This window comes from Silene latifolia, chromosome X (assembly GCF_048544455.1).
Source record: "Silene latifolia isolate original U9 population chromosome X, ASM4854445v1, whole genome shotgun sequence".
NCBI classification, from domain to species: Eukaryota; Viridiplantae; Streptophyta; class Magnoliopsida; order Caryophyllales; family Caryophyllaceae; genus Silene; species Silene latifolia.
Window position 1 is genome coordinate 214,520,532 of NC_133537.1, and position 25,030 is coordinate 214,545,561.

Consider the following 25,030-nt stretch of genomic DNA (forward strand, 5'->3'; position numbering starts at 1 on the left):
TGGTAGTATTTTTACCACAAATAACTAGATCGTCCACATATACGAGGACATGAATTTTGGTGTTAGGTTGAATAATGGAGAACAAAGAGTGATCAAGAGGGCATTCCTTGAACCCATAGGATTTTAAGGCGGAAGCGAGTTTAGCATACCAACATCGGGGTGCTTGGCGAAGGCCATAAAGAGATTTGCGTAAGCGACACACCTTGCCATTTGTATTATATGAGAAACTCGGAGGGGATTCATATAAACCTCTTCATCGAGATTGCCGTGAAGGAAGGCATTGTGGACGTCCATCTGATGTAGAGCCCAGTTTTTTGCACCAGCCACAGCGAGAAGAGTTCTGACCGTGACCATTTTGATAGTCGGAGCAAACGTCTCATTGTAGTCTATCCCTTCAATTTGGCGATTACCCATTACAACTAGACGGGCTTTATATCTTTCAATTGTGCCATCGGAATTGTATTTAATTTTATAAACCCATTTTGAGCCGATGGCTTTCTTGTTAGGAGGTAAGTCTTCCAGAGTCCATGTATTATTGCGTTCTAGAGCTTCAATTTCATCTTTCATGGCGCCACGCCATTGTTGTACCTGCATAGCTTGGAAAAAAGTGCTAGGCTCTCGATTTTCGGTCACGGCCGCTAGAAAACACTTATGGTTAGTAGAAAATTTAGAGTAATCAATAAATTAAGAAAGAGGATATTGTGTACCTGAAGACGAAGATGATACGGTAAGATAGTGAGTCGAGGGACGACGAGAAGTTAGGACAAAGTCCTTGAGGAGGGAGCTAGGAATTTTAGGTCAATGGCCTTTACCCATATCCGTGGTTGTATTGTCGGATATAGGCTGTTGGCGAGAACCAGGTGTGGGTGGCGGCTGGGTGGAGCTGCTAGGTGGTGGGCTATTGTCCCTAGGTGATGAAGTAGAGCTAGTGGGTGGCGGCTCGGTGGCTGGCTGCTCGGTGTTTGTTGTGGTAGTCGTGAGATGGTCAGGAGATGAAGTATTTGGAGTCGAGGCTGATGGTGTCGAGGTGTATATGAGGAGGTGGTCGATGGGTGTTAAACCGGTGTCGAATGGCAGGGAAGACGAGTCATCAGTGACTTGTAAAGCATGGTATGGAAAAACGTGTTCAACAAAAATGACATCGCGAGATGAGAATGTATTACTTGAGTCCAAGTCATAGACCCGCCATCCTTTCTTGCCAAAAGGGTAACCCAAGAAAATGCATTTGCGACTACGAGAGGCAAATTTGTCGCGTGTACGATTAATATTTTTCGCATAACATAAGCATCCAAAAATTCGAAGATGGTCCATGGGTGGTGATTTTTGAAAAAGAATTTCATAGGGAGTTTTGCCGTGATGAAGATCAGTGGGGGTTCGGTTAATAAGGTAAACAGCAGTTAAAATAGACTCTTCCCAGAAAAGAGTTGGTAGACTAGCTTGAAATAGGAGAGCTCGTGCCACATTGAGGATGTGACGATGCTTCCTCTCAACACGAGCATTTTTTTGGGCGGTGTCAACCATGGATGTTTGAAATAAAATGCCATTTTGAAGAAGAAATTGATTTAAACATGTAAATTCGCTGCCATTGTCACTTCGTATGATTTTAATTTTCTTGTTAAATTGTCTTTCAACCATAGAAAAGAAATTTAATAAGGTTTGTTTTGTATCACTTTTATGTCGTAACAAGTAAACCTAAGTGGAGCGAGAGAAATCGTCAACGAGAGTTAAAAAATACTGAGACCCACACGAAGCATTTGCCGAGTATGGACCCCATAAATCACAATGGATCATATCAAAAATATCGTCCGCAATATTAGAACTTAAAGAAAAAGGTTCAAGTGACTGTTTGGCACCAAGGCAAATTTCACAATGTTTACTGTGGAAAGACGATTTATTTGTAGAAGATAAACAAGGTAAAAAACGAGAAATAGATGTAGACGGGTGCCCCAACCTCCGATTCCATAACTCCACGGAATCAAGCCCCTTTAGGGTGTGAACATGTGCCTCGGTGGTTCGAACGCCCTTCAAGTAATAGAGTCCCTCAACTTGTATCATAAGAGTCGTATCAATAAGCAAGTTGGAGACAGAAATTAAAATGCAATTTAAATTGGGTGCATATAGGACATTAGATAAAATTAAACGGGATGATAAACAAACATCGCCACTTTGTGTAGCAATAGTTAAGTCGCCATTCGGTAATCCAACAGATAAAGGGGCAATATTTCGAAGATTTGTAAAAAACTTTAAACATCCAGACATATGGTACGATGCACCCATATCGATAATCCAAGTAGAGGAAAGATCATTACCATTAAGACGATCATTGTTGGAGCTAGCCTTTCGAGCCTGCCACATTAGAGATAACTCTTCTAATTCTTTAGGAGATAAGTTATTAAGATCAATTTTGTCAAGAGTATTGACGGCAGAACTTGAAACGGATGGTACAACAGGACCCGTACTCGACGAAGCCGAGACCATGTGTGCTTTGGAGAAGCACCAGACACGAGCGAGGTATTGCGGGCAGACTTGCGAGCATCAGGAACGAATATTCCTTTTGGTCAGGTCTGTGGGATCGTTGAGGTCAACGTAAAAATGGTCACGAGGTCGATCCCCCCACCATTCGGGAAACTTACCCGTGACACTATAACAAAACTTCAAGCTATGTCCGGATTTTTGACAGACAGGACAAAAATATTCGAGGTGGCAGGTGGATTGGTACGATCAGGCCGCCAATAACGACCCCCGGATTGACGAGAGCCATGGTGGACACGGGCTGGAAAAGCCATGGTGTCGTTTTGGGTCTCGGTTTTAGGTTGCGAGATATTTCAACCCTTCATCCTGTAAGAGTCTATTGTATGCAATATCTAAATTCGGGAGAGGAGTAATACCTATCAATTGAGACCTAGTAGTAGAAAAACGATCATCAAGGCCCATAAGAAAGTCACGTACCCATCTCTTTTCGCGCCTATCATTGATAATATTCAACCAGTTGCACGAGCAGGGATTACACGAGCAAGATGGGATTGTGTCGTGCTCAAGAATAGCATCCCAGATGGTCCGCATGCGTCCGTAATATGACATGAGAGTCTCCGTGGGTCCTTGACAACAAGCCAACAGTTCGGCTTTTAATTGATACAAATGTGCTTCATTTGTTTGCCTGAAGCGGTTTCGAATATCATTCCAGACCAGACGAGCTTCGGGATGGAGAGAAACTTGTCGCCTCAGGCTGCTTTCAAGAGTATTAAAAATCCAACCCGTGACTAAAGCATTCGTCGTCCGCCGAGAAGCAAAATCAGCCGAGTTTTCAGCCGGGTTTTTGAGGGAGTTATCGATATATTCGAGTTTCCCTTTAACCAAGAGAGCGAGTTGAAACGAACGGGGCCATTCATCATAGTTATGTCCGTTAAAGACGATGGGAGTGATGATGTGGCCCGTGTGTTCGACATGAAAAATAGAGTAAGAGTATGGTTTGGATGTGTCAATGGTTTCTTTGTTTGTCATTATAAGGAAACAGTAGAAAAAAAAATGAAAAAAAAATGAAGAGTAGAAGAATGAGGGAAACGGCAGACGTGAAGGAAGACAGAAAACCCTAGTCTTCTGATACCATATTAGAAGTGTATAATGTAAACATTAGAATTGTTTTATTGATAAGATTGTTGTGTTTTACATAAACTATTCTAGCCTATATATACTTGTGTATCTAAGGTATTTACGGAAGCTAATATTACACAAACTAGGCAACAAATATACAATGGAAATAAGGCAAAGATTATTGCTCATATGGAGGAATTAGCCGTTGGAATATGGTTGTTGAGTGTGAACGGCTTGATCCTCGTAATAGCATTTACTAAACGGGTCAAAAACGAAAACTTTACAAGACCTCGACTTTCTTACCTAGAATGAAGGAGGAAGGAAAGGGGATGAGAAAGGTACAAAAATCAGAGGATGAGGTGAAGAAATGAGCGGGAAATTTGAGTTTTACGTTTATTGAGCTGCTACTGCATTGTTTTCATTTTGTTGTTCATGAGGTTAATGGGAAAAGGTAGGGGAGTCAGGAGGGTTTGGATTGGTCAACAACGAAAAAAAATGTAAGAGGAGATTGGTCCGCAGGGGATATAAGTGAGGGACAACAAAGTAAAATGATATTTTATTTAGGTACAAAAGTGAGCGATGTGTTGTCAATATGAGATATGCCGGAAATAAATTAGTCTCACATGTGAAAATGTGACGGTCTTGCTAGACGTAAATTCGTCTTAAACCTACTATAATTTTAGACGGAAGTTTACTACTACTACTACTACTACTACTACTACTACTACTACTACTACTACTACTACTACTACTACTACTATTATTATTATTATGCGAGCAACTTTCATTAAAAGAAAAATAAAAGTTTACATGAAATTGGTGGGGAGCCGAGGGACAATCTGGGCTTCCACACCCTTCGCAATAGCAAAGCTAAGTCTAGTAAAAATGTAAGCGGCCACCCGAGCCCTCGCATCCTGAGATACTGAGAATTTATGGATCCGCTTGAGCAAGGCAACCCCATCCGAACCCAGCTCCCCAAATGAAGAGAAAGAGAAGGGAAGGAAACCATAACCTTCTTCCGAGCACAAGTCTCCGTACATAGCACACTTACGCTGAGCAGCATCAGCGACAACCCGGCCAGGCACAAAATCCGTCATCCCAGTCTGAGTCAAAGGAGAAGACCCTGTTAAGTCAACGCACATATCACGCCCTCTGTCCCAAGAATAAAGCAGCAAATCCGTAGGACGAAGAGAGCCACCATGCCCGTCAACCAACCCAATATCAACCTCCTTTCCCGCAGAAATACCAGATCTATTATTATTATTATTATTATTATTATTATTATTATTATTATTATTATTATTATTATTATTATTATTATTATTATTATTATTATTATTATTATTATTATTATTATTATTATTATTATTATTATTATTATTATTATTATTATTATTATTATTATTATTATTATTATTATTATTATTATTATTATTATTATTATTATTATTATTATTATTATTATTATTATTATTATTATTGTTTTTTTTTTCTCTCTATCCGACGAAAACGTATATTTTATATAAAATAAGCTGTAGAATTATAGCTTTAATAAAAATTTCGTTTAAAATAGAGTTAATTAAATAATGTAATATAAAAGCATTATTATAACTATTATACGAAAAGGGCGGGTGTTACATAATTCAATACCTGTCCTTTGGGATCCGACCTTTACTTACCACTCTACTAAGGGTAGTTTGTTTAGTTATAAATTTTGTTTTGGTTGGTTGGCTTAGACGACAAAGTTTCAAACCGCACCAACTATCATGAAACTCATACACTTTGAAACACTTTTATCCGTTGGTGGTCCTATATTTGTTGCGTGCTAGAGAGGCAACGACCCTTCCTTTTGTCTTGGCAAGATGGGGAATTCCGCGATCCTACAGTGTTTCTAACACCACAAGGTACTCTTGAGAGTCACCTTGGAATAAACGGTAGCCAAGGAGTTATCACACCACAAGGTACTCTTGACTATGCTCTTGTGCATGGGTTAAACGATACTAGAATGACACTAAAAGGATGTTTTAAGACACTTGTCAAATGGCCTATGCACACTTGTCAAATTTCTCAATTAGTCATTTTAAAAAACTTTTCTAAATGCAACTATATGCCATGATGCAACCTACATATATATAAGTCTAAATGCAAATGCTTCTACCAACTAGTATGCCATTTAATCTAGATGCAACTCCTAACAACACATAGATACAGAAGCCGCAACAACAAAATACACCACATCTTCCTTGACATGTAAGCTCATCCTCCTCATATGAATAGTGAAAAGAAATGGAAGGGAAATAGGGATTAGAACGATCATACCAAGCAGTCTTCACATTCCCTTGCTAATGCCTCAAATGAAGTGTCGTATCTATGTGAGAAGAGAACAAAAACCTAAGTATATACAATTCTACACTACTAATTTAAAGAACATGTTTTTGGTTTTTGTGTTTTTCAAATTTTTATGGATTTTTGTTTTTTTGTGAAATTAAAGAACATATTTTTGAGGTTTTTTAGATTTTTTCAATTTTTTATGCATTTTGGAATATAAATTCCCATCCCTCACTTTATTTTGGACATTGTCCTTAATGTACATGTAGAAGTAGGAATGAAAAAGAAATACATGTTTTTGGGTTTTTAAAGTTTTTTGGAAATCGAAGTATAAATGCAATGATATGATATGAATGAATGCATGCTCTATGTAAATACAATTCTATATGACATATATAACAAATGAATGCAATCTAAACTACACTAAATGAGGCATGTTCTCACCTATGATCAAACCTCCCCAAACCGATTTAAGCACGATTTCTAGTGTAGGAAAAATGAGGTTTGGTCATTAGTGATTATACAAGAATGCAAATTTAACTATATGCAACTAACTATATGAGACATGTGAGATATATTACAATACAAGCTATACTATATGATTGACTATGATGTATGTCACTCCATGATTTAACCTCCCCGAACCGAAATTAAACACTATTGCTAAAGTAGGAGAAAAGGGGCTTAATCATGAGGTAACTACGTAAATGCAACTATACATGAGAGATAGGGAAAGAAAGGATACTTACCATCATGATCTCAGTGGTTCATATATTTGTAGAAGATGAAGATGGTAGATAGGATGCATACATAGCCATGTCACGAGCTAAATGAGAGAAAAAATGAGTTTCAAGGTCAACCCGCACGAGTAAATTTTAACTCGCTCGAGTTACTGCTCGACTCGCTCGAGTCGATTTTGACCCGCTCGAGTTGAGGCTTTGGGACGCTCGGATTCTCCAGAATCTGCCCGAGTTCTCATGCAGTGAACTTTTTTTCTTTCTTTGGGCTTCAACTCGTGCGAGTTCACCTCAATCCCCACGGGTTCATGCAATTTTTGACCCAACACTTTTTTAATGAATTGCCAAATAAACAAAGGCTCGAATCCTCCATTCTTTTCATTTCTTTACATTTTCTATCTTCTCATTTTCATCATTTTCTTTCAAGATGCTCAATCAAAATATGAGATCCTTCCTTTTCATCTCTCACGCGATAAATGCAAGCAGGATTACACTAAATACAAGTTTTAAAAAGGTATATTACAAATGGTGGTTTGAGATAGGACTACATCAAACTAAGTCAAATGAAAAATTTCATTGTCCATAGATCTTAATGCTCTTAGTAGGCGATCAAAGGATTTTGAATAGGCCTCTAATAAGCGCAAGTAGGACGTTGGCCACTTCAAAATAGAATAGAGCCAATCTTCCACAAGGGACTTCTCATTGAAATTTCTCCCCTTCATTTTGGCCTTTTTACCATAACCTTTTTGTCTCTCCAAACTAGCAACCTTAGAATTCTTGTTATCGGGAGACTTCCATTCTCTCCCGTCTCCCTCATGTATGGTAATGGTGATAGCATTCGAATTTATCAATCCTTCAAGAATAGAAGGAGAATTCTCATAGTATTGATGACGGGGTAGCTTAGGAATTGAGATTGTAGGTGCCAAGTCTCCACAAGTAAGCTCATTCATAGCTTTGTTCTTGAGCTTCTCCACCAAGTACCTTTTATATGACAATTTGACCTCTTGGATAAGGTTTACCATATCATCTCCAATAATCATAGGTTCCATGGTGGGTGCGAAAAGGTCTTCATAGTCAATAGGAAAGAGACATTCATCTTCTCCGTGGAAACACACCTCAAACTTCTCAAGGATGGGATCCTCAAGTGAGGAAATCTCACAACTTCCTTCCTCTTCTTCATTCCATAAATCATTGCAAGACAGATGTTCCGTATAAGCTTCTTCCATAGACTTGCCATCATCGCTATCTTCATACGAATCATAGATAGGGGCTTCACTCCTCCTCGTTAACTCTTTCTCCAACACCTCAACGTTCACATCAAATGACACACCCTCATACTCACAAAGGCTAAGAGTATGTGGTTTACTCAACCTCATATCTTCTTCATCAAATACCACACTTTCATACTCACAAGAGATCAAGGAGATTGGCTCTTCCCACTTCACATCTTCTTCATCAAAGGTCATTTCCTCAAATTCACATTCATGGTCAATGCTTAATAATTGGCGAGGAGTGATTGGTTGGGATGTCTTCATTTGGGAAATTCGAATTTCGAACTCCTCACCATGGGTAACAATGGTTTGATGAACATTGTTCCTATTTTGGTTCTCTTCTAGCACTTGTTTGAAGAACTTCCGTTTGTCTCTCATCATTTGGAGAACCACATTTTAAATGTCAAAGTCATCCTCATCTTCTTATTGTGTGTGGCTGTGGAAGTTGTTATATTGTGGCATTTGGCATTGCTTGTAAAGTGGGTATTGGGAGGGTGGTTGTTGTGGATATTGGAGGTGGGAGCTTTGGTGTGAAAAGTTAGGGTAGTAGTTAGGATTTTCATTGTATGAGTTGTAAGGTAGGTTTGTGTTAACTTCATCTTCAAACTCCCCATACCCATAGTCATACTCAAAAGATCTACTACATACTCCATGTGTCAAGTCTTGAGTCATCATCATAGCTAAGACAAGGAAACAACTACAACCAAGGAAACTACACAAAAATGGTAAGATCAACCTTCAGGAACAAGTTCCTCAAGGTTAAAGCACAATTAAAATAAACAAACAAGCAAGAACTTAATCACATAACACCGTCCCTGGCAACGACGCCATTTTTATGGTTGTTGTCGTCCTACGCTCAATCAAACACATTTATATTCTCAACAAACATCTAGTAAGTGGCTATGTCGAGATCGATCCACGGGACGGTGTGCTTTGGGTTCTTAGCCTATCTATCTCAATTTATGCAAGTGTCACGATTTGGTTTGAGTTGTAAACTACACTACTAAAATGGAAATGTAAACAATTGGATAACAAGGCAAGTAAATTTTAATAAAGATGTAAACAGATGATTAAAGACACTAGGGTGTCATGGGATCATAAGGGAATCATGGTAAGATAACATAACTGAGTCACATAGATGCATGCAATTATTATTGTTGAAATCGAGTTATCTTATGTCTTACAATTACTAGGGAGACTTAGGTCTCGGAGCCGACTTGATTAAAACTTTGCAACACCTACATCGACTTGGTTCTCCCTATTCAACTATATGCATGGTCTAACAAGCCTTGAGTTAGCTTATATCTTACAAGTCTTGTTGAAAAGATAAGAGAATAATGCTAGGTTATCAATCAAGCATTTCATCAAACATAACATGTGCATAAGTTGAAAGTACAATAAACAAGCATTCATATGAACTCATTAAGCATAGATTTATACCATAATTACTCCCCTAATCCCCCACTAACCCTAGCTATAAGAGACTACTCAAAAAACATCATGATTATCATGCTAATAATGGCGTCACACATCATAACATAGGTAAACATGATGATTAAGCAAGATATTAAGCAAAGGATTAACAAGTAAATAAAGAGATTAAGAAATTTACCAACTTGGAAAGTAAAGATGAAACATAAATAAAGGAGGATCTGTTAGGTTCATATACCTATTATTAGACTCCTCTAATAGTGAACTAATTAACTTATTAATTATTTGTTCTTTAGATCTATTGCATGCATAACAAAATAAGAAATTTATAAGAAAATAATGTCCCTTACATTGTTAATTTCGGTTTTGTGGGCATAAGTAAGGTCTCCTACCTTCACTTGTTCTTGAGCTATGATGAGTAATAGGATGATCCTCCAAAGACTTCAAGTATAGAAGCCACTTCTTTTGATTGCACCCAAGATTATCTCTTATCTCTACTAAATAATATGTGCAAGATATTTGTTTAGTAGTTTACCTTAAAATTGATTACTAATACTCATATATTACACTAATAATATTAGTAATCTAAAAATGAACAATTTATGAAGATTCCAAGACATTTTAGAGAGTTGTGAGAATTGTAGAGATTTTGCATGCATGAATGAAATGATGGTAGTGTGTAGTTTTATAAGAGAACAAAACACTCTAAAAAGACTGTAGAGGAAACCGGTGGAGCCAAGGGGGGAGGAGCCAAAAATGGCATCTTGCTTTTCCCTTTTTTCTCTTCACAACACACTAGTTGTGTAAGCTAGTCTTTACTAGCCATCATGATGTCTAATTCTACTAATAAAATAACATCATTCTAACACCCTACAATACCCATTATTTCGGTCCTTTTATCATAAAATAGACTAACATTTTATTTTGTCAATTTGTCAATTGTTACACAATATGTCACATGTAGTATGTTACATGTTATTAATTAATTTAATGCATATTTATCACATAAATATCATTTTATAAATTAATTAAATTACATACAACAATTTGACTAGTGATACTTGATCACATAAATAAAATGGGTTATATAATTATAATTCACAACATCTTGTAATTATAATTAACCATTCATTCTTATCTCTATTGTTTCTCAAACAATAAACAATTTTAGTAATAAAGCATTTTTATTACTAAAATAAATCTTACTTAATCCCATTACACTAAGATAAATATATTCTCTCTCACAAATGAATTGTTCAATTTTAAGGAATTGATTAACTTGTATCGTCATACAGTTAATCAACTTTACAGATAAGGGCATCATCCTTTAGGTGTGACCTTAAGGGATCAACTGACCACCACCGTCCCACGACAGTAACGTCAAACTCTAGCAAGCCAATCGTTACCGATTAATGTTGATCAGTTGACTATATAATTGAATCATCCCTTATGTATTCTTTATATGAGATTTAATTATGATATTAAATCATGTGATTGCACTATTGTTGAGGACACATTTTCCAACAATCTCCCACTTGTCCGAGACAAGTGTGCGTCACCAATTCTCTTGTCCTATTACAATCTCCCACTCAATGCAAGGTGTCTTGCAGGTCGTACTTACATTTGATCATATCTTGAGTGGTTTCCTCGATCAGGAGAGTAAATGTCTGACTGGAATTATCAACCATAGATACCTTCCGAGCGTCGCCACGCATTTCCAGTTAACTACTCCTTGAGTGGCCTTGAGATTTAAAATAACCCTGAAAAAGGGGTGGACAATTCCTATCGCCCTATTCCCTTCGTTCAGCCACAGTCCATCATAACCCAAAATATACCCAGTTTGACCTGATTTACGAAGTCGTAGAGTATAAATCAAAGCTAATCAGAAATTTGTGCCAACTTGGGCGAATAGTCTCTAGTCAAAAGAATTGACTCATAAGAATACTATAGTAGCTCTTGCCACGACCAGGCTTTATGAATTACCAGAACTCTATAAGCGGTCACTACCCGACAGAGTGTCCCATACAGTCTGCCTATGTGATCGACTAGTCATCCCATATGACTCTATGGTACTTGAACTTGCCATCAATCGCATCACACTCTAGTCACTTCGAGACGTCACCTCATATAAGTGACTAGGGGCGAATACCATGTCAATCCATTTCACTTTAATGGGTTCAATTTGTTCTCAACAACCCATTTGGATTTAACAAGGTAATGGGTGAGTTTAATAAAACTCAAACGATAAATGCGATTATCACATATGAATAGTCAACACACTATTACTACTTCATATCCTATAATCTTTAGTGTATTATTAACACTAGTTAAAATGCAATAAAAGCTTGGTAAACAGATATACCATATATCCATATATTCCAACTTTATCAATTGCTATTTCCTTCCATTCAATGTCATCTCCAATGACATGAATTTATCTAAGTATATGTCTAGACTTCTTACTAGACTTGGGCTCTTTAACTTGAAAGACGCTCCTACTGTTATCGCATAACTTGTGATAAAGTCATTTGTAGAGGGATTCACCCTTAATCCCTACGTTGACCATTTTATTACAATTTACTTAGATTCCTTTTGTCGAATATGCAATGCACGAAACTAAAACACTTTTCTAGTCTCTCCCTCCTCAGTCAATAAGTCACCCTAGGATTTCAACAAATCCCTTTTGAGTTTGGAAACTAAAGTTTGTGTAACTCTTCAACACCTAACTTAGTTTATCATCCAAACATATGAACGAATACTTAATTCTTCTCAAGAATCTCAAGGATGCTCTCTAAGGCTTTCACAAGCCATATCATGGGAATTATCCCTTTTATTGACTTATTATGCTCTCAGCATATATCACACCATGGCATGCGCGTCAGTTGGCATACATGATCATTATAATGGCGGAAACATTAGAAAGCGATTTCATGTAATCAACAACTTAATAGGTTCAGTGAACGACTATGACTCCATCATAGTGATTCCACTTTCATCAACATGAATAGCCTATTCTACCTTGTTGATGTTCAATAGATACGAAAGATCTTGTCCTCATAAGACTCTCAACTCTATGCCAATATTATCTCTCATAGATTCAAAATCTAGAATACTTTGCATCCTTTTCCAAGTCTCCCAATCACTCTTGCCAGAAGAGAGAATTGGTACATTATACTCAATAATTAATATGTTATCAACATATAAGACATGGAGAAACAATTCTAGCTCCCACTCAACTTCATGTATAATCATGATTCTTCAATCATGTGAATGAAACATTCACTATTATCACATGAAAAAGTATAATCCTTTAATGCTAGCTTAAGACTAACTTGTGATCACTTAAGATAGCTACGCATAATATGTTGGGATTATTAGATCTTCATCTAAGGTTTTGTGTTTCAAACACTTCCTTCTCTAAATTCCCATTTTAGAAAAGCGAATTTTTATTTGCCATTCTTCATTAAAAGAAATGCGGCAATTCCTAACATAATTTATTTTGATCAACATCTTCATGTCGATCTATGCCTTTATTTACTCTAAAGCTTTATTCACTTTAAGGAGACTCTCGCCTTTAATTAAATCTACTCTTGAGTAACAATTTTTGGATTGTAAATGCTATGGCTCGTATGTAACAAAGTCGATTTAGGACAATACCATTACTTTCACAAAGCAATATTTTAATAATAAGACATGTGTGCTAAACTCCCACTGAGCTATACTCCTACGCTATCTTTATCGATTATAGTTCCATTACTTTCACAAAGTAACACATTAACTATAATACATGTTTGTGACGATCTCATCTACTCCCACTCTATCTCTTAGAAATAGCTCTATCTTCTAAAGAGATAGCTTTGTGAGACACAAACATATATGGTGAAGTAATTGGAAGTTTGTCTAGATTGACGTGTTAGCACATAAAAAAAACCAGCTCCATCATAGCAGCTTGATTCATGTCATATGCGTGTCTGATCCATGTGATTTGTTAAATAGACTCTCTATTTCAGGTATCTCATGGTTGACCATCCGTTTAGAATTACTTGTCCGTTTTGGATTGCAATTTCCCAAAATTGAGTTCAACAACTCAAACCGACTCATATTAGTTCGATCTTATGGGTAGTGACACTAGGTCATAATCCATCTTTAATAAATCAAATTTATTACTTAGATCTTTGCCACTACGATTGGATCGTAATGCTTAGAACTTTATTCAATTGGTTCTCTACGTCATTTAGAAATTTCTCAAATCTCTCAAATGCTTTACTTTATATTTGATTAAGTAAATATACCCTTATCTACTTAAATCATTGGTAAAAGTGACTAAGTAGTCATACCCTCTCCTTGCGGTGATGCTCGTATGACCACATACATCGACATGTATTAGTCCTAACAAATCACTTGCTCGTGTTCCTTTACCACTAAAGGAAGTATGAATTATATTGCAAAGGAGACAAGATTCGCATATTCCATATGATTGAAAATCAAATGGTCCAATAATTCTAGTCGACACTAGCGTTTAACGCGTTTCTCATTTACGTAACCTAATTGAAAAATCAAATGGACAAATCATTTGGATTACTAGTTATGAGTCTTTTAGATCGTATTATGTAGATATCTTTACATGAGTTGGAAGTGTCTAAAACTTGTGTATCATAAAGATAAGTGACTTTGGCTCACAGCCATGTCAATTTTCAACAAAATACAACAATTGTCTTTGATGGCAAAATATAAATCCTTTCATGTCTAACATAGAATTGGAAATAATGTTTTAGACAAGGTGGGTACATAATCACCATTATGTAGATTACAACTTATAGTTATTAGGAAAAACAAGTACACAAGTCCCTCTCGAAGTGGCGGCTACCCTAGCTCCATTTCCCTGTCGGAGATTCATATTACTCTTGTTTAGCTTTTCCACATTTCCAAGTCTCACTTGGAGTAACAAGTCCAACTTTGATATCTCCCAAATACTTGGGGCAATTTCGCTTCCAATGGCCCATGACATTACAATAATGACATTCCTCATAGAATTGGGCACCCTACTTGGTCTTGGTCTTGGTAGTCCCACTATCCATTTCCAATTCATACTCAGGTTTGGGTTTCTCGTCCATTTTTACCTTCCCTTTATTAATACCAACACTCCTTTTATTTGCAAGGAGACTCTTGCTAGATCTCCCACTCAATTTGATATTTCTCTTTGTTTCTTCAAACGAGGATGCCTTTGGTTTTGTAAGATTTTCTTCACAAGATTTTCTTTCCAAGGTGGTGGGCAATAATATTGGAGTGGGTGGTGTGGAGGTGGTAAAGAAGCAAAAATTTCCATCCTGACCAATGCCAACGCGTAATTCTCTAATCGTGTCATTGTCATACTCGGAGCATTTTTCATCGAATGATTGGAGCCATGTATCAACGGTGATTGGTGTATGAGTATCAGATGAATTAATTGCGAATAATTAACTACAAAAATGGAATTGAAGGAAATAATTAACATCTATCGTTTTAATAATACTCATAAATTTAACTACAAGTATTGCATTTATATAGTGACCTCCACCCAACTATATAAATGATTTCGAGATCCAAATTCATATTAATACGGGTACGGTAAGCCGAGTCATCCCTTATTAATATAACTCGGTGGATTAACCTCTTAATTGATTCTACTTTTAAAACTCTCGGTCGATAAAAATTACTCTAATTTTCATCTTTAGCCCGGAACACATGGGACTACGGTCACGAATACTTCCGTTGAGCTTAATACAAATTTCGATGTAATAACATTTTATTACCCACTTACCCAACGTAACAAGGTTTGTATTACGGTAAAGCCGGCTCAACTCCCTTATGAAATTGGGATTCATGGTTTCTACTTTTTGGCAAGGCTAATTCTCAATTATTATATGTGAGAGGTCTTGTCAATTTATTATCTTTCACGTTTTAAGTGAACAAAAGCAGTGAACTACGATAATTATAATTAACACGGTCGATGACTCGATATGATATGCATGTTGTTGTTATGGCGATTTGGCAATGCATGTAACATATTAAGAGAAATGCAAAGCAATAATAAAACTCCTAGTATGGCCTTCCTAAAATAGAAAATCTAATAATCTATTACATATTCGAAAACCAACTCCTTTGGTCCCTTGAATCTTCAAGTGGCACGCTTCCCAAGAACACCGTCTTCGTCGGATCACCTTTCCGAATGGCACCGTGTTTGAAGATACTCCATAGTTACAAATAATAACAAACATACAAAGCTATTCCTATTATATATTTGTAAAATGGAAAAACTAGTACAAATAAAAGTGATACGAGATCAGATTAAATTACAACCGAATCAACATTCCCTTTCATTACGGGTAATATCGATTAATACTAAGGCAATACTAAGATAAAATTACATAATTGAAAATCATATAAATAAAAGGCATTCAACAATTAAAATATGCAGCATTATAATATGTACCTATCATGCCAAATGATGTGCCAAATCGCCCTATTTAACTTATGTCGTATATATAACCCGGTTTTATGGAAATGCGTGATAATAACCTTTTAAAATCACTAATTAACACTTAAATCACATCTAAGCTTAAGTTAATTATCCTAACACAATTTAGGACTTAAAAAATTAGTCGTCACTCAATTTTTGACAATAATTCAACTTGATTTAATTTTTAAGCTCATATTTGACCTTAAAATTATCATTTATATGAAATAAATGCAAAATAAATCATAATAATTTCAAAATTTGAATTTTAAAATTTTTAACATTCTGGAATAATTCTATAACACTCATAATGTCAAAAATCATGGTTAAAATTTTAGAATTATTTTTGAGAAAATATAGTTGCAATTTATCGGTTTTATCTCATAAAACATCTAAAGTATCCAAAAATTACTCCCATTAATTTTACAAATTTAGATCTGATAATTGGGATATTTATGCAACCTAAAATAATTTTCTCATACCATGCAATTCATTTTAGCTATTTATGTCAAAATAGTCACTATTTATGCCATTTTTACACTAAAAATTCATAAATCATGCTAAATGAGATCAATTAATCTTGAAATTACATACACTCTGTAAATTATGCATGTGACAACATATCAAAGTTTCATGGCCCAATTCGAAATATAACTATTTTTAACCATTTTACCTCTTTTAATCTATTTTTATCTCATAAAAATCATAAATCATGCAATATTAATCCAATTAATACGAGATTTTACACACAACTTGTAAAATATGCATATGAGGTCATATAAAATTTCAAGGTCAGAGAGTAAGTTTAACCATTGTTAGTCATTTTAACCTCCATTTATGTCATTTTTACACTAGAAATTCATGAATCATGAAATATTAATTACATTAATATGATATTTTACATGCAAGCCATAAAATATTCATGTAAGGTCATACTAAAATACCACGTCCAGTGGTGAAGGTTAACTTATTTTAGTGAATAAAAGTTCATTTTAATCATAAAAATGTAATTATTTCACTAAAAACCATTAAAATGAGCAATAAATTTTCATAAATCATAAAAATGACCTAAAAATATTTTAGGACCAGAATATATAACATGCATAATTATTTCTTGGATTACTCATATAAATAACAAATTTTTAGTTTTATATGTTAACATTTTAACTCGGAAAAAAAATAACCGATTATGTATGCAACATCCTATGCTCTGATACCACTTGTTAGGTTCATATACCTATTATTAGACTCCTCTAATAGTGAACTAATTAACTTTTTAATTATTTGTTCTTTAGATCTAGTGCATGCATAACAAAACAAGAGATTTATAAGAAAACAATGTCCCTTACATTGTTAATTTCGGTTTTGTGGGCACAAGTAAGGTCTCCTACCTTCACTTGTTCTTGAGCTATGGTGAGTAATAGGATGATCCTCCAAAGACTTCAAGTATAGAAGTCACTCCTTTTGATTGCACCCAAGATAATCCTTTATCTCTACTAAATAATATGTGCTAGATATTTGTTTAGTAGTTTACCTTAAAATTGATTATTAATACTCATATATTACACTAATAATATTAGTAATCTAAAAATGAACAATTTATGAAGATTCTAAGACATTTTAGAGAGTTGTGAGAGTTGTAGAGATTTTGCATGCATGAATGAAATGATGGTAGTGTGTAGTGTTATTAGAGAACAAAACACTCTTAAAAGAGTGTAGAGGGAACCGGTGGAGCCAAGGGGGAAGGAGCCAAAAATGGCATCTTGCTTTTCCCTTTTTCTCTTCACAACACACTAGGTGTGTAAGCTAGTCTTTACTAGCCATCATGATGTCTAATTTTACTAATAAAATAAGATCATTCTAACACCCTACACTACCCAATATTTCGGTCCTTTTATCATAAAATGGACTACCATTTTATTTTGTTAATTTGTCAATTGTCACACAATATGTCACATGTAGTATGTTACATGTTATTAATTAATTTAATGCATATTTATCACATAAATATCATTTTATAAATTAATTAAATTACATACAACAATTTGACTAGTGATACGTGATCACATAAATAAAATGGGTCATATAATTATAATTCACAACATCTTGTAATTATAATTGACCATTCATTCTTATCTCTATTGTTTCTCAAACAATAAACAATTTTAGTAATAAAGCATTTTTATTACTAAAATAAATCTTACTTAATCCCATTACAATAAGATAAATATATTCTCTCTCACAAATGAATTGTTCAATTTTAAGGAATTGATTAACTTGTATCGTCATACAATTAATCAGCTTTAAAGATAAGGGCATCATCTTTTAGGTGTGACCTTAAGGGATCAACTGACCACCACCGTCCCACGACAGTAACGTCAAACTCTAGCAAGCCAATCGTTCCCGATTAATGTTGATCAGTTGACTATATAATTGAATCATCCCTTACGTATTCTTTATATGAGATTTAATTAAAATATTAAATCATGTGATCGCACTATTGTTGAGGACACATTTTCGAACAAGATCCTTGCATAAAGATGAAAACTTGTCACATAGTCTTCAAATACATACCCAAGAGATCCAAATGTAAACTATTGAAGATTGAAAGAACAATTGTTGAAAGATTGAAGTGCTTTGTGGAAAGATTATAGACTAATCTACTCCTAATCTAATCTAAGGAGGCTTAATCTACTCTAAGAAGCCTTAATCTATTCTAATTTACTCCAAATCTAATCTAAGGGAACTTGATTCTCACTTAGAGGACATAACCTCTTGATTATTACAAATGGAGTTTATATAGTAGGTACAATATTATGTATAAGCAAGGGTAGATTAGGAAATAAGCATAAGTATCGAATAGAGCCTTGCAAGTTTCAAAGGGGATCCGTGGGAGGCAGTTCTGGGCATCAACTCGAGTGGGTTGAGGGTCAACTCGAGCGGGTTGCTTCAACTCGAGCGGGTTGAGGACCAGACCTTCTTCCCTTGCTTTTACGCCTATGATGCCTTCATATATTCGTTATTTGTATCATTCTTGGTCATCATTCTTGCTTCCTCTTCATACTAGTTCATCCAAGATCATCAACAAGCTTCCGAATATGCGCGAGAGACGGGAATTCCGCCTCATTATCTCCTTTCCCATAAAACATATAAAACGCTATAGGAAAGCAAATAAGAAGCAAATGACAAATAAAACAGCTATGAAATGCTATATTAGTAAGCGAAATGAGGCTTAATTAGGGGACTAAATGTGCGTAATTATGACTCACATCACCAAGCTTGTTCCCCAATGATAGGCTATCGCACACCTAACAAAGATAAATACCCTAGTAACAAATGAATGTAGTAGTAGGGGTCGAACACAAGGAGACGGGAGTTGCTAAAGAAGTTGTCATGGAGCGAACTTTATCAAGGTTGATTAACGATTGGGTGTTTGTTTTTGTTTTAGAAACAATGATAAAATAATGAAAGAAAACAATAATAAAGAAGAGTCTAGGGGAATTGGGTCACACATGCAAATTATGTAAATGCTCATGTCAAACTAGGAAATTTATAGTAATGATAATTGTTTAGGTCTAATGACAACCACCTCTCGGCCTTATTGTCAACTATCATAGAACGGGTTCTAGCGAGCTCTCGCTATTACTAGATTGATCTACTAAAACATGCTTAGTCTAATTCAATTCCGTGCCACTCGAATTTTAAAAAGAATTAACAAATTAACAATACAATATATAGAAGCATGTGATAGATACTAATAATCGATATTACAGGATCCCATTTCAACAATTGTAATTATTATTTATGCATGGCTCCCCTACTCCCTAGACAAACAAACTACTCATGCAAAATGAAAACTAAGCTATTATCATATTAAAACATAATGACAAAGGAATAATGAAATAAACGGAATAACGATTAGTAAATGATGAATAACAACTAACTAGTAATGGAAATGGCAAAGGAATTAACAAAGTAGTACTCGAAATAAGATTACCTTCATTAGAAATGGAACATGGAAATGTAGAACAAGATAAAACCAAATACGTGAAATGGAAATTGTATTCAAATTCCTAATGCTAAAAGAAATGTTTAGAATAATAAGGAGATCTAAAGACTATTCTAATGAGAATTGTAAAGTGTACGAGGTGTGTAAGTGGTCTCTCAAATGATGGATTCAACACACCTTATATAGGAATAAGGGGTGAAATGTAAAAAACTCAAAGTGGGGCAACCCCGATCGGGGTCGTGGTGATTTCAGTTTTGTCCTTTAAATGTTGATTAATTGGCATAGGGAATCCAATGACCCGCCTTAATGCCTCTTAATTCCTCAAACTTATTGCACAAAAGAGGATCCTAAGCTTTGCTTCTCTATCTTTATGGGATTCATTTGTTTACTTGTCCATCATCCAAAGTTGATTTCTTTATTTTGGGATTTCTATGCTCGGAATTTCCCAAAACGCCCTTCCATGGTTAAGTCTCCTTTCTTTTAGCCTCGTGAATTTATGATCAAATTTCACAAATACACTTATAGAAGTGCAATAATCAAATAAAACCGAGCTAAAATAGGGAGTTAAATATATTTAAAATAGACCTATCAAACTTCTCTAAGCTAAACCGTTGCTTGACCTCAAGCAAGCACACAATATAATGTATGACAAGGACAAGGGCCCGAGCAACAATTATCTCATCCAAATGCAGTTCCTGTCAAGTAACTTTAAAGCACAATGAATCAAATCCAGAAACAACATGGGCATATGGAAAAATGCAATACATGGATGAAATTTACATGACGGCGTAGCACAAAGGACTTCACATGGACATTTCAACTCTTGCATGATCTTATTGACATCGGACTCCTCACGGGAAAACACTCACACTCATATTATGAACAAGGCAAATATATGTAAATGACACTCTCCTATCTACGACTCAAGAGAATGCGCCCATAATCTAGCATGGTAGTCATTCCAAAATTAACAAGATAATGCTAATCATGATCAAATATGCACAAGAAAAGAAGCCAAGAACAAAGAAGAAGACTAGGGGAAATAGGTAAGAAGGTGGACAAATATTTTTGGTCATGTGGAGCTAATGTCAAGCTAGCAACTAACCAAAACCTATTCCTTTCTACACTAGAAATAGCGCTTAAATCGGTTTGGGGAGGTTTGATCATAGGTGACGTAAGCTATTTTAAGTTAGCTTCCAACTTAATAGAGAACATGCATCATCTAGTGTAGCTTAGACTGCATTCATTTGTTATATATGCAATTTACATAGAGCATGCAGTCATTCATATCATATCATTGCATTTGTACTTCGATTTCCATAAAACTTTAAAAACACAAAAACATGTATGTCTTTTTCATTCCTACTCCTACATGTACATTAAGGAAAATGTTCAAAATAAAGTAGGGGATGGGAATTTATATTCCAAAATGCATAAAAAATTGACAAAATTTCAAAAATCTCAAAAATATGTTCTTTAATTTCATAAAAACAAAAATCCATAAAAAATTGAAAAACACAAAAACCAAAAACATGTTATTTAAATAAGTATTGTAGAATTGTATATACTTGTGTTTTTGTTCTCTTCTCACGTAGAGACGACACTTCATTTGAGGCATTAGCAAGGGAATGTGAAGACTGCTTGGTATGATCTTTCTAATCCCTATTTCCCTTCCATTTCTTTTCACTAATAATATGAGGAGGATGGGCTTACATGTCAGGGAGGATGTGGTGTATTTTGTTGTTGCGGTTTGTGTATCTATGTGTTGTTAGGAGTTGCATCTAGATTACATGGCATACTAGTTGGTAGAAGCAATTGCATTTAGAGTTATATAGATGTAGGTTGCATCATGGCATATAGTTGCATTTAGAAAAGTTTTTGAAAATGCCTAATTGAGAAATTTGACAAGTGTGCATAGGCCATTGTAGATACTCTTTCTACTTAACACTTTGTTCACTAGAATAGTCTTAAAACACCATTTTTAGTGTCATTCTAGTATCGTTCAACCCATCCACAAGAGCATAGTCAAGAGTACCTTGTGGTGTGATAACTCCTTGGCTACCGTTTATTCCAAGGTGACCCTCAATGCCATGCGACCGTTATTTCATTCTTACCATCTATCGTTTTGTTAACCAAAGGGGAATGGGCACAAAATCATCAAGTTGAGTCAAGTTCCAAAATCAAAGTCAAATGATTGCAAAAATTACATTAATGAAATGAGGAGCAAAAATAGACTCTTATACTTTTATAGAAGTACCCTTGCTACAAATGGGGTTACTCTAAAAAATGTTCAAAAATGCAAAATCAAAGGTTGAAAATTGGCAAGTCAAAAATGCCAACTCATCAAAAATGGCAAATAAATGTTCTTAAATGTCAGAAACCACAAAAGTGGGGGGAAAACAAACCCAAATGCAAACTACTATTCATGTGACTCATATTTGTGCATATTTAGTCCCCGAACTAGTCTCGTTCCTATGCTTTCTAGTGCTTATTAGGATTGTTTCTTATCTTTAGTTCCCTACTTTGCATATTCTTTGAGGTTTTGTGTCCTTGGTAAGAGAGGATCGCTAACCTTGCAATTATAGAACAAAGTAGAGCTAAATGGAGTGCATCTAATGACTAAGCATCAAAGAAGAGATCATTACTAAAGGCCTAAGTGAATAAATGAAGTAGAAATGGGTAATGATGATGAGCCCCACGACCTCCCATCGATCCCCATGGATCCTTGGGCAGTCAATAAAGAAGAAGAAGAGCTGATCGAAGATCCGGGCGTCTCAAGCCTTGATCCGGGCGTCTCTACCGTCAATTCAGGCGGCCCGAGCCCAGGTTGGGCGTCTCAAGACTTGATCAGGGCGTCTCACCATCAGGTCGAGCGGATCCGTGGGCAGCACGAGTTTGCTTCAATGACAATCCGGACGGCTCTCTCTAGGACTTGCAAAGAACTAATCGTCTTCTTAGGGACTTAATCCTCATTTAAGCCCTTAGTTACCCTAATACTTGTACTTAGTATAAATACCCCCATTGTGTTAGGGGATTAACAACCAAGTTTACCAAGTTCTAATTTAGTATTAATCAAGTTGTAATCACTTATTTCAATATTAATCAAATTTTAATTCCTCTTTAATCCTTCAAGTGTTCTTAGTTTTAGTTGGGAAATTTGAAGACTATTTGGGTTTATTGAAGACTTGACAACTCTTCATCATTCATCAAGTGTTCTTCTATTTTTCTTTGCTTATTATTTGGATCATCCTCAAGTTGGTATAATCCTTTTTACCCTTGCTTAATTATTACTTTACTAATTTACCATGTTCAAGGGACCAATGGAGTTGGTTTCCGAATTTGTAATAGAATATTAGATTTTCTATTTTAGGAAGGCTATACTAGGAAATTTATTTATTGCTTTGCATTTTTCTTTATATGTTACATGCATTGCCAAATCGCCATTTATATATATATATATATATATATATATATATATATATATATATATATATATATATATATATATATATATATATATATATATATATATATATATATATGTATATATATATATATGTATATATATATATATATGTATGTATATGTATATGTATATGTATATGTATATGTATATGTATATGTATATATTTGTATATCTATATATATATATGTATATATATATATATATGTATATATATATATATATATATATATATATATATATATATATATATATATATATATATATATATCTATATATATATAGAGGCGGGATCTCGTGAGTTTGGTTCTTACGGTGAGTTGTGAGTTTGGAAAATCTCAGCCATTAGATCAAAAGAAACCAACGGCTGAGATTTAATATAATAAACCACCCAGAAAGTAACAAACACGCAAAAAATGAATCTCATTGCCAAATCCCACTCACTGCTTTCTCTATCTTAATTATTTTCTCTTTCTTTAATTTCCATTTTTCAACGCCAATTGCATACATTTTGTCATCCATTTTTCTTAAGACAAATCCATCACCCAAACTGAATTAATTGAATTCAGCCGTAATTCTGAATCTTTCTGCTTGATATATCTTACCCTTAATGAATCGAGGAAACAATGATATGAGGTGATTAGGATTTGCTGTTAATCGTTTCAATTTTTAGGATATTTGTTCGTTATGAACCATTTATGATATATCTCCCCTCGATTCAATATTCTTTCTCTAAATTCTTGTTAGTTTAATTTAATTGCATTATTTGCAGAATTTTCAATTGGTTTCGATTCTGAGTTTGCGACGAGGAGCTAGCGGCTGTTCTTCTAAGAAATCTGGGCTATTTATGTTCGATCAAATTGATTAGGGAAGGTGGTTGATTTAGTGTTAAAATGTGTGGGTTATTTATGTTCGATCAAATTGATTAGGGAGGGGGAAAATTGAGACTTGGTGGCTGGCGTTTGGACTTGGTGGCTATGGAAACAAAAAATATATATGTTAGTTTTTGAAAATCTAGTGACTTGATTTTGTACTTTGGAATTTGCTCAGCGATGATGGGATTGGATATATCAGTTGCAGTTTTACAAATTGCCTGCAAATGATAAAGATTAGCAAGTCGTAATGAAGCCGGAAATGGACAGTGTTTGAAAATACAAATAAGGTGAGAGCAAGTAGCACCTTGTTGAGATAAGGCCACATATGCTCTATGAACTTGTTAAGCCAATCAACCTTGAGAAAAGCAAATGGAAATGAGATACGGAGTATTAAATATACAAGGTTAGTGAAGATAAGAAAATGATAAAAAGAATGAGGCCTACACGATCAAAATCGGGATTTTTGACCCAAAGAGGTATATCCGGAAGCAACCTTGCCAGTTTTTCTGCATCTAGGTCGGTCAAGAAGAAAGCTGAGGATCCTGGGAAATAAGACAAGTTTGAAGTGAAATGGTTGATCAATGAAAAAGAAGATCAAGGTTCATATTGAAGCGTAAATACAAATTTTGGTTGCAATGCTTGTTGGATTTTGTCGATCATCCAGGAACAAAATGAAGTTACTTGTCGATTGAGTGTCAAAAGAAAGTTATCATAATACTCCATATGAGGTTACTTGTTGAGAATTTTTTTTTTTTTTAAAATAACAATAACACAACAACAATAGTAGAATAACAACACAATAATACTGGGGTAAGAACACGTAAAGAAA

The 25,030-nt window shown here is 35.0% G+C and overlaps 1 long non-coding RNA gene across 1 annotated transcript; it reads right to left on the reverse strand.

Moving 5' to 3' along the window:
- Window positions 1-24,327: 24,327 nt before the first annotated feature.
- LOC141621699 (uncharacterized) lies at window positions 24,328-24,726 on the reverse strand. Its single transcript, XR_012532590.1, has 3 exons — window positions 24,646-24,726; window positions 24,506-24,556; window positions 24,328-24,419 (listed from the first exon to the last, which is right to left on the reverse strand). It is a non-coding gene; the product is annotated as an uncharacterized LOC141621699 (long non-coding RNA).
- Window positions 24,727-25,030: the final 304 nt, after the last annotated feature.